Source organism: Ornithodoros turicata, chromosome 5 (genome assembly GCF_037126465.1).
Source record: "Ornithodoros turicata isolate Travis chromosome 5, ASM3712646v1, whole genome shotgun sequence".
NCBI classification, from domain to species: Eukaryota; Metazoa; Arthropoda; class Arachnida; order Ixodida; family Argasidae; genus Ornithodoros; species Ornithodoros turicata.
Genome location: NC_088205.1, coordinates 2,836,386 through 2,848,720, shown reverse-complemented (window position 1 = coordinate 2,848,720; position 12,335 = coordinate 2,836,386). Strand labels below are relative to the sequence as shown.

Here is a 12,335-nt window from a genome sequence, read left to right as displayed (position 1 = left end):
ATTATATTATTCAACATTTTGTGTCAAGTTTATACAACATCAAATTTATTCAAGTTCAAGATTTATTTCTTGCACTTATGCGTTTCAGGATACAATGAACGTGCAGGGAGGTCCCAAAAGACTACATTTATTGTTTTGTGACCTTGCTACAATGGCAATATATATTTTAGGAATGACAATGGTCAGGTACGCTCTCTCAATTTTAGGTTGGAATGAGCAATGAATAGCAACTTCCCTCCTGATATTTTCTCATATATGCTAAATTTTAAATTTAATGTGATCGAATATGAGATAATATAATAATAATATATAAGAATATAATATGTGATAAAGGAATGTGATCAACAGTAGATGTAAACAACATGAGTAGCCAGAGAAGTGCATTCTCAATAAATAATTTTCTTCTTATAGCGTATATGTGCATGCCTATTAACTGAAACAATTATCACAGTTCCCTGGCAAGTTTTAATTTCTGAGAGTGTACTGTAGAGGCTGCTTAGATCTACAACAGTTCATACAAGGTATTATATACTGTGAATGCCTTTAAAAATCACATGTGACACATATGCCTTTACTTTCTGGAGATGCTGTGGTAGTCAAAGTTTGTGGGCATTACGCAGGTTCTGCACCCATTTCTTGAGTATGTCGAGGCAGCTGTGAAGTAACCTGCATTGATGATGATTATTCCAATTTTTATGGTGCATCGACAACAAAGGGAATAATACATCAGAACATTGGTTTGGGTGCAACCAGTTAAAAATGAATATGTTGTTTAATAAATGCATTGGACAAATGTTAAAACATCAGTTTAAAACATGGTTTACAATCCCTGTATCTTCTAAAAATTAAAAAGATTAAAAACCATTCTAAAAAGAATATGGGGAACTCTTCTAAAAAGAATTATAATCTCTAATTATTATATTGCTGGGTGAAGGAGCCTAAAGTCTAAGGTGTGTTTCTGATGTGAACATGTAAGAAAATATGCAAAACTGAGAGAGGCTAACCACAGTGCGTGCACTGAGGTTGTTCCTTCCTGTAAAGTAGAAACCAGTGGATGAGGAACGTGATACTTACCTGTACACCCAGCCGTATCACACTGCACAGATTATTCACTGGGTAGCCCTCATGACGAAACCTGTATTGAGAGACCACTTTGGCCTTAAAAACTGCTACAAATAGCACGACACGCTACAGATTATTACTATCGTAACAGGCTGACGATACAGCTCAGACACAAAGGCGTTATTCAAGTCGCGCCACACCACCGTTACGTAGGATTCTTTGTCACAAATCAAACCAAGGCACAAAACAATACCAATACATGAAAAAAGGTGACAATCGTGGTCTCATTATGACGTAATACCGAACTTGTGCGCGAAGGTAATTCAAAGAAATGAATGTGGCGCTTGCTTCCGCAGAGAACACCGTGTACCATGCTAGCAATGCATGCAAAAAAGCGCTCGAGTGCTTGCACATATATTGATGACAACACTACCTGTGTAATGTAACATGTTCTTTCAAGCATATTATGCACTCAAACTGTATTTGCCGCCGGGTAAAATGCAAGTGTGCTCGATTGAACGTCGGAAGAGCGATCAAGCTGCCTGCATCCAGTGCTCGTTTTGGGCAAAAAAACACTTCATAATGGTCAACTAAATATACAGAATGGACGCCTATTTATTCCTTGATGAAGAGTGACTCACCTGTATAAATTTAGGCCCTGTAACCTTGCCAGTACGGTTGGAACGACCGTAATTGCAAGAAGTTGCCATGGTCGCCGCGGCGACTGTTGTGGGTACAGTAAGATGGCGGCCGGTTTCTTCACGCTCGCGCTCCCAATCCGCGATCCAGCCTTTTACAATCGAGATCAGTGACTTGCACAGTTGTTGCGCAGAAAACCATTGCAAGTCAAATAAGCACACCTTAGTCACAACATTTTGATAATGAAGCTGATATTTTGTGTCCGTACCATCTAGAACACGGGTGAAAATAACTTTAACAACACAGTGCACTTATTGTGCTCCTCGTGTGGTGTGCTCGTATGTGGGCACTGGGGTACCGACCTCTGGGTGTTGGGTGCACACGTTGTGCCCAAGTCATCCGAGTGGCGTATACAAGGCAACTTTGGTGCTCGATATATAGAGTGTTTGCTTTTGCTCGGTGTAGATTTTTCTTATGAAATAAAGGTATGACAGCACCACTGCTACTATTCCTGCCAGGTGGGTTATACGGCAGGGCACACTCTAACAAAAAAAAAGTAGAATTTTCTACCCATCCCGGTAGAGCTGCGTTGCAGCCACGTTTCTACTGAAAGCAATCCTACCTTTTGGGTATAACTGCAGAGTAGTAACAAACTACAGAGTAGAAACCGTCGTTCTACCAGCCTGGGTAGGAAATTCTACCCCTTTTTCTTAGATGAAACGTGAGCGAGAGGAGAAACGGAAAGGGACGCCGTTGCTTATACCCGCGGAGGAGAAGCAGCGCCTGGATTGGCCTGAAATGGTAGAAGTACTGTCGTTGTACCAGTTTGGGTAGGAAATTCTACCTTTTTTCCTTAGAGTGCAGATACTCAGTGCAAGGAACTGTAACTATAACTATATGAACTATATGATGACTGTAACTATGATGTTGTAAATATATGATGACTGAATACCTAAACTTATTTAATTAACTTTGTAACCAGAGGTTGCTATTGAAGACTGGAGTCGTAGAGATTTACGGGCACATGTTAGATAGCAGAACTAGAGGCAGTCATTGTTTGAAGTCAGTTAGTTTTTTAAACCGCAAAATAAGAAAGAAGAAGAAACAGGCTCCGAAGCTGGGGGGGGGGGGGGGAAGAGGACCTTTATAGGTTTGAGGATCTTTGTCGTCGTCTCAATTGATGGCAGTCTTGTTCGCTGGTCAAACCCAGTGAAGACGAAGTAAAGCTGCTGAACCAAAGCCTCTTATATACAGGGTGTGTGCAGAAAAACGTGACCCGCATTTTTACATGTAACTCGTTGTCTACTTTGCCGAGGAACTTCCGGTTGCGCACGACGGCGTATTTATGCGTGCGAAAGCTACAAAAAAATCCTGGAAGCCATACTCAGTGTAAAAAAAAAAATAAACAGAGCGCGAAAACATGCGCTTCCATGCATTAGAATAGGGCAGTCATGACAGTGCGTGGTAGTGCATTTCGGTCTCAGAAGAGTTATGTGCAGGCACCGCTAGGGCTACTGCGGATGAGCATCCATGTGGGATGATGTGGGACATCGTTTCGATTTATGCACCGATAGCTCCCCTAGCGGTACTTGAACACAACTCTCCTACGTCCACCATGTTGCCCTTTCACATACACCCTGTTGTACACCATGTTGCCCTATTTTGATGCACGGAAGCCGACGTTTTCGTTGTTTCGTTTATTTTTTAAGCTGAGCATGGCTTCCACAATTTTTCTGCAGATTTCGCGCGCATAAATGCGCCATCGTGCGCCACCGGAAGTTCGTTAGTTAGGTAGGCAACAAGCTATGTGCCTAAATGCGGGTCACGTTTTTCTGCACACACCCTGTACTATATGTAGTATATAGCACCGTATGGCTGAACCGATGGTTCCTAACAACCTCCTAGAGGTATCCATGCTGATCTGCCACTGTAAGTTGTTCGACCCACGGTCATCTTGTACTACACCTACCAGGCCATGTTGCATGCCACTTACGCCCGTTAACGAATCTGGTAATGGTACTTACAAATATTCCCTACGAAGACAAGGCTTAATGCGTGCCTCCTCTATGCGCCCTTAATGCGTCCTCTATGTTACACTTCACTTCGTTCCCAATACTCACAAATCGAAAGTTCAATTTCCAAAGCATCTTGTTTTGAATCTCCATCATCTGAATTGTTAAGCTCTGCCCACTGCGGTAGACAGTTTGGTACGGCTCACCCTAACCGCGGACCGCCCCAAAAACATCCACTTAAATATCAGCTTATCGTCGTCTGCACTACTTATCACTTCGTCGTCACAAACGTCCACATTTCTCCGCTATGCTTTAATAACTAAGTGTCAGTTTCAGTCTTGGCGTCGTTACTCTCAGTGTTGTACTGTGTGTATGCCATATTCTCTCTTTTTGGCATAAATATTCTACGAAGCTGACAGGCAGGAGAATACGTAACCCCCTGTAGATAAAGGTAATTGAAACACATTGTAATTTGGATAATCTTCACTCTGCAGATGAAGCAGAACCGCCTTCCCATTTATTAACAACTTACTCAATTCGACTTAACAAACCCATTATGAACGGCTGCGTCGTTGCAGAATACGTTGAACTGCAGTGCGTTTCCGCAGACACCTCTGAAATTTTGGCGGCGTGCTATCGGACAAAGGTGTGATGTTTGAAGCAGAACGTCGATAGTCCCGGCATAGTGACCTGGAAGATACTTCATGGTCGCTCCAGCGTTCCCATTGTCCTTTCGTGCCGGCGTAGTTTTCCTGGCGGCGTAGTTTTCCTTGCAGACGGCGGAGGCGCGCCGACTTCTACGATGTTGCAATCGTATCTGAAGCCCTTGGGGTGATTCCCACTTGCGCGTCGGAAGCGCAGCATGTCTGTCGGATCCGAGACATCCGTCGGTGACGCTACGTTAGTGGCATTGTGTTGAGACTGTCATGTCAGCGTGGTGGAACTGCAGAGTTTGGGAAATAATTCGCCTTTGTAGGTATAAATGGCTTGCCCCAGGGGACAGGGCACATATCAGAGATGGGAAGATATACGTGTCAATGTAGTCAAATATAAATACAAACTAATTTGTTCAGAAATGTATTTTAATACCTATCATAAATGCTTCGTAAGCCGGGTATTTAAGTACAAAATATAAATACAGTGTTTAGAGACTCCAAATACATTAATAAACACCATGAACCATCAAATAGTTAGGACTAATGTGATCTAAATTACTGTTTTTATGAACAACCAAGCAGATTTTTCTTTTAACATTGTGGTACCCCACCTGAACAGTCGGAGAGATGTAAGTTTGAGATACGTAATAAGCATTTTTCACGATTGTGTTGGCATTGGTGAGGCATAAGCATTGCATTTCATACACATCTGTTGCATGGATCTTCTGCAATTTACGTGACAATTATAAACTATCGACTGCGTTAGGCTCTATGGTTGTGCCGGTGTGCGAGTGAACAGGAAAACGTGAATAAAATTGTGAGCATCGTGGATCTATGTCCGTGTCCACTTAAAAGGTGTGTCCTTTACGTCGTCAAGAGCGCGACGTCAACGGTTTGATGACCTGAGCGAAAATCAGTGAAGTGTGGATCCGAGTTTAATAACTGACACTTGCTGACCTTTTGTTCTCCCTCCGGATCACCACTTATCCCCATATTGGAAAAATATATGTGATGTATTGGGCACAGGCTGATGGAGCGTGCATTTCATGACGTTCACGTATTAAATGTTTCCACGTGGTTACGATAACTGGTATTGTATCGTATTGTATTGTAGTGAAGCCCGTCGCGCCTCCTGCAGTTAGAGTTGGCGGCGCTGGATAACCTGCCTTTTAGTTTCAGCGTCCTCGAAGTACTCGGTCCGTAGCACCCCAGTCAGGCATCGGGTTGTTGCAAAATATTTTCGAGACACCCAAATGGACATCGAGTTTTGACGCATAGCGATATCACGAGAAAAGTGGAACTGATTTCGTCGTGATCTTCTTCTCTAAAACTTGGAGCTCTTGCCGAATGCAATTCCGTAGACAACATCTGCTCATACCACCGCCACGAGCGTGCACTAATGGAAGCCTCTATGCAACGCATTGACGAGCGGCCGTTCAACCTAGCGAAGATCCTCGGTCCGTGGTCGAACGCTGCCCACCAGACGCAGGGCCTTCGTCTTCTGGAGGAGTACTTGTGCTCCACCGGTCTGGCGACGGCTCTTTGAAAGCCCCCATCATCATCCATTCATCCTCTCCCAACGCGAAATAGGGCAGTGTACCGCCTCAGCGGCGGTGAATCGCCCACCCCATCACCATCCAATGTATGTATGTATGTATGTATGTATGTATGTATGTATGTATGTATGTATGTATGTATGTATGTATGTATGTATGTATGTATGTATGTATGTATGTATGTATGTATGTATGTATGTATGTATGTATGTATGTATGTATGTATGTATGTATGTATGTATGTATGTATGTATGTATGTATGTATGTATGTATGTATGTATGTATGTATGTATGTATGTATGTATGTATGTATGTATGTATGTATGTATGTATGTATGTATGTATGTATGTATGTGTATGTGTGTGTGTGCGCGCGTGTGCGTGCGTGTGTGTGTGTGTGTGTGTGCGTGTGCGTGTGCGTGTGCGCGCTCATACATAACAGTCAGACGCAGTAATTGTAATTTCTGGACGATCCCATGGACGACCCATGAACGATTCGGACGAACGATGAACCTGGCACTGAAGAATGGCATTTAAAATCAGCATTGCGTGCATGATTGCCGTTACGAACAATTTTTTGTTTTGCGTAAACGTTGAAATGCAAATACTTGCCAAGGCTTCAACGATCATTTTATGTGTTCATCTTGCACATATCTATGCAATGGAAATGGTACCATACTAACGGAATTACAGCATGTATGTAGGAGAGAGCGTTCCCGCAGACTACATCTGTTTGATGTTTACCTTGAGAGAAAGCAACATTCTTGGGGGCACTGTGCACGCGACCTACTTTCCTTAATGGTGTCTTCGCATCTCTCGTCGCGCAGCTAAAAATAGAGGAAATCAGATGACGGAAATACCAGTGCAATACCTCCGGCTTCTACGCTTCAGTCTCGCCTTGCAGGAAGAAGCTGAGGAAGTAGTAAACATTCGCAAAGTCCCGACCGTGAAAGATTTGCATCTTACGCGCGTTACGGTTATCTAACGTCAATGAATGGCAGCAACTCATTGTATACTGTTTTTGCTTCTTTCGATGCGTCTATGGAGAAGAGAGGCATACTGTTGGATACTTTCCGAATGGGCTTCGGCATTCCATATTAATCCCGTTTATTTAATGTCATAAAATAACTACCTCAATTGGACATTTTAAAATGAGAATGTTACGTCACTATACAGCTAACATCACCTACTTCCGATATCATGCAAAACGTCAGTGTACGAAGGCGGCAGAATAAAGTTTTTGTTGATAAAGAAAAAAATATTAAACATTTTTCTTGATGATGACTTCGTCCTTTGCCACGTGCTTTAAACAGAGCGGCGCTTTAAATCTGATCTCACATTTTTGTCTATCACACAAACATTTCTATGTTTGTTTACGAAAAGTATTCAAAACAGTGTTCAAGTAAACTGTCTACGGAACGCGACCTCACCGCCAGGAGCTTTTGAAATTCATTTTTAACTTGGATTAAAAGGCATTAAACTAAATTAAACTGAAATAGAATAAATGCTCTTAAATAGAACGGTGTTAGCACTTCTCCGAATGAATTTCTTCCGCGTCTACTCTGCGTATGCTACACTACGAGCATGCTACTCATGCTTCAAAAGTTAGGCCATGGTTACGATGGGCTAGCCCACCATAGCTCTTTGCCTGGCTAACCTTTCCTTTCTTTTTTTCTTAATAAACATATCCCCCCCCCCCCCACCATAGTATAGGAGCCGTTAAAAGTACGTGACAAGTTTTCCCCCCATCCTCGCGAAAAATCATCCACTTCTGTTAGTTTGTTTGCTTGTTTATAAATAAGAAAGTTCTGTTCATCGCCCACTGAGTCTTGCAACGCCAAATGTATGCCGCGAAATGCACGCTTGCCGGTTCAAGTTTCTCGTTTTCGTGGCTGTCTAATTGATGTTGTGGATGATTATACTTGCATTTCTCAGACCGACTGACTTGACAGTCTGCATAAAAGTAGCACAACTTTTTTGCAATATCAAGGAGTGCTTGAATTATGCGGAGCTCCGCTTTAACGTTGCTTTCTCACCGGCGTATAATTTAAAAAATTGGTGGATAATTTAACTAATTCGAGCTAAATAATTTAAATCGTAATAATGACAATGAATGTTTCTCAGCTTTAAGGAGAAAGCTTATAAGCAGGTGTTCCGTTGGAGGTGGTGTTGGTACTTGATGACGCAAGTAGGAAGTAGGTTGGTTGGTACAAAAAAGAAAAAAATATAGAGATGTTGCCCCCGGCTACTCCAGTCCGCTTATGGTAGCGAGGTCCGACAAGTAAAAAGTAAATTCCCGTATGTGTATTGATTCTGTTAATATACTAAGCGTGAGTAAATAATTGTGTAATGCCCATTCACTTATTTGTTTCTTATTTATTTAGATGCTACAGTTGCCTTGCAACTGTATGGCGTCAATTTGCTGTGGTTCACTTGATCATCCACGCCTTCTATTGTGCTCTCGCGCTGGAAGTATAAATAAGTAAATAAAGTACACGTTCTGTGCTTACCGTCTTCCTTTGTATATGTGTACGACGGTACAGCTTGGGACAAAAGTTTACGGAACACCGGTGTCTCGCATTTGTTCATTGGGGTGACACCCAAGCAGCCAACAGGAGCGGACACACATACAAGGAGATGGACAGGATAACCGGTCACCCGTTTCTTATTTGAGCTCCCCTTGATAGCAAGCACGAGACCGCTGTGATGAAGAAATACGCAAGTGCTGTGTTCCGTAAACTTTTGTCCCAAGCTGTACGACCACATCATTCGACGTCTTTCCGCCGTACTGCCGCTGTCGTTGAAGACAATTCTTCTGAAGCGAGGCTGCCACCTGTAGCGAATGATGACGAAATCTATTTTGCGCAGTGTTATGAATTGTCCGTAGCCCGGTCCCGTGGCCGTAGCCACTGAACGGTTCCGGCATGTATTGAACTCAACCTGCAAATAGTTTAGCCGCCATTTAACATAAAGAAGTTTTGTATGAACTATCGCGCGTCTATACCTAACGACGCAGGATAGATATCCACCACCGAAATGTCGGGCTTCAAATGTGTATGTCTTCGTGTGTACCTTCTGATTGATTGATTGGAAGGAAAATGAAAGTGAGATTTTGGCTTCACTAGTGTGAGGCCAGCAACTCCACTACATCACTTGCGCGAGACACATTGGTGGTAAACTCCTGGAATGATCCTGATGATGATGATTTTGTTGGCTATTACCGATGACGACGATGAAGATGGTGATGATGGCGATGATTATGATTAGTGGTTGGTCGTGATTCCCACAAAAAAACGTTTGCAAACCCAGAGCTATCAAAAAACACGCAAGCAGTTGATCAACAAAACCCACAAAACCCTTAGTTTCAAAACTTGTCGTCTGCAATGTCTCGGGGAAAAAATTCACCACGGCGAAGAACCCACGGTGCTTGACACAGGGATTCTTCTATTCCATCGTTAACTAATTCACTCCTGGATTTTTAAGCGCAGCGATTAATGCCGTTTTCAATGCGATGCAGTGCTGCACACTACACCCAGTTCACCGACTCAACCACATCTCGCCCTGCGTAAATGATATTGCAACATAGCTTTGTGTGCCGTTCATGCGTCAAGCCTTGACTTTCTCTGGGTCAGCGGACCACGATGGTAGCTTTGCACCGCTGGAGAAAAGAGGTTACTTCGTGTCAGCGAGAAAAGATTGCCAAATCATTTGAAACACGGTGGTTTTGTGAAGGGTTCGGTGAGCTGATCACCTAGCGATTGAGGTGACACGAATCTGGCCTCTCTGTGATCCCCTTCCGCAGGCGCTTCTGACGCGATTAAACCTACCTTTTGATACAAGGGTGCCTTTTCCAGTGAAAAACTTGATGGATGAGTTCCAATATAATCTCAGAAAGACATACTATAACAAGGAATTTTGGTGCGTGCGTGGTGGCGCTAGCACTTTTGCGTTTTTCAGTTCAGCAAGGTTCTACAGCGATCCTTTTCAGGGATTCCTGCTTCCTGAAGTATCAAACTACAGGCACCAGTGCTAAGTACGCTGTCACCCACGTACAGTGCCCGAAAGGTATTACGAGGTCATGCATTTCATAAGCACCACGCTCTGTTCCTCGTTCCCTTATTTTACGCCAAGTCGTACCGAAAGAGGGGAAAGGCCTCTCCTATTGGAACACCTATTTGTGCCATCAGGAACGACACTACACCCTAAGTAAAAAGTGGTCAATTGGGAAGGAAGTGTAGCTTGTACACCTCTAGATTACAATTGCTCCCCGTTTTAGTCACCCGATTCTGGGGTTTACCTCCCAGCGGGTGGCACAAGTAACATAGACTCAAGAAACGACAGGAAAAATTGCATTGTGCTGCGTGTGAGCTACCAACTACCCCACATGATGAGCTTAGTGTTAGTGAGCACAGTGTTTGACTCTCGGCTTGACTGTGGCTTTTCGTTTTCTTTCACCATTCCCCTTTTCCGATTCCCCCCCCCTTTTTTTTTCGCTCTACATAGGTGTACTGGGGTAGCCAGTCCGATTTAGTCGTGACTCCCCTCCCCATGTTTTTTCTATCCATCACCATCACCATCACGTGAGCGTAGTACTGCAAATTGTAAAGTACTTAGTGCTGTAATTGTAATTATAAATAAAGAAAGACGAAAAAAACAGCATGAATAATTGTGAATGAATAATGATGATAATAATGAATGAATAGTCGTCATCCGCTTAAATCACTCATGCTTCCTAACCGGTTAATCGTCATTCTTTTCACCTTATCTCGCGGGCTTGTCATTTACTTTTCATGTACACGTTCTGTTTTTTTGTTTTCCTTATCAGTCATGCGTGGTGCCTTCTCAAACATCCCACTCTATTCGCTAATCATTGTTGAAACATGCATCGCGGACCACGTCCAGTCAATATTGTGTTCCTATATAGATGATACATCGCAAGACGTGTCTCGTCGTGACGCCCACCACACATAATGGCTGAACTCCTGACCTGTCTCGCATCGTTACAAAAATATCAACGTCATTATTGAAGAATCTTCCGTCACAGCTTACTGTTTAAAGAAGTTGAGAAGCACGACGGGAATGTAGACATTGTGGGCGAGGTACGGACAACGTCTATGCACATGATGCTATAGGGGTATGTCACGTCTCTATGCCTTTGGCGTCGTTACACCCAAAAGTCTTCCGCGTGAACGTTGTTTTGGTACTGATGTGCTTGTCACAAACCATAAACTCTACGGGCGTCGACCGAAACGCAAGGAACACTGTGACGTTCAACGCCCTGCGCTCACATAACGTTCTCTTGGTCAAGGTTGCTCGCTCCTTCCGGTTTGCTTGACGACGGCGAAGTCTCGAAGACGAGCGTTTAATCGTGATGTTGCTCAACTGTTGAAGAAGTGGGTTGCTGGCCCACCGGCCCTTCTCCGCCCATACGAAGAGAGTGCTCTGTGGGATGTCGAAAGTGTGCTGCTTTGTTTTGTCCCCTTTACTTTCCTCTCCTTTCGTGTACACTCTAAATCTTTTCACACCTTTAAAGGTGTAACAACGTGCATGGCGCACGCCTTTTTAGGTGTAATTTTGGTAACATCATAATGGAGCAAGGTTTCGCACAAATTTTCTTTACTCGAGTGTTGTCTGTCCTCCAAAAATTCAGTCTTGCAACATCTCAACATTGTTCAACAGTATTGTAGACACTTGCGCGTGCTCGATTATCGATAGCGATGCATATATGCATTAGCTCGTACCTACGATATCCAAGACATAATGAAATCAAGATTTGCACTGACACTTGATCTTTAGTGATGCTTTCCAAATTTTGTAAAATATCATCCTGGAGATGCAATGTTACGCAAACAGGTTGAATGTTCATAGCGCACACCTTTAAAGGTGTGAAAAAGTTTACAGTGTAGTTCGCCGCATCAACTTTGCACAGATACAGGGATAACATACTATATGAGATGTGTTAGGTTACACGCAAGGTTTTGTAAGTTTAGTCTTTGTTGTGTCTGCTTGCATGGAACTCCCTGGTTTGTCGCCCTCTGAGTCTGGTGTATTTCTTGCAGAAAAAACATTCATCGGAGTTATTGGTGTAGTTCTAACGACTAAGAAATGGCGTCAAACCGGTGAATGTGAGCATGTGAAAAAAAAAAAAGTTCTTCGTGCTTGCACTCGTCTTTTTTTTACTTCTTAAATGTGAGTGTTTATTATTCTTCGATCAGTACAGGGCTGTGATGGTTCACAAGTGTTTCAAGGTTACTACACAATCCTCGTACGATGCTGTTTATAACCTTCAGTCTCATCCAAGGTACGATACGCTTCGCTCATCGCTGGGCTGTTGATGACGGCAAAAATTGCTCGGAACAATAGCGATCTACTACACTGACAAAGTGCGCCTCTCCGATTGATGAGTGCT

At 43.2% G+C, this 12,335-nt stretch overlaps 1 long non-coding RNA gene across 1 annotated transcript in view; it reads left to right on the top strand.

Annotated features, from left to right (window-relative positions):
* Nucleotides 1-12,335, top strand: part of LOC135395266 (uncharacterized) — a 174,064-nt gene that overhangs the window by 123,525 nt on the left and 38,204 nt on the right. The window lies entirely within an intron of this gene.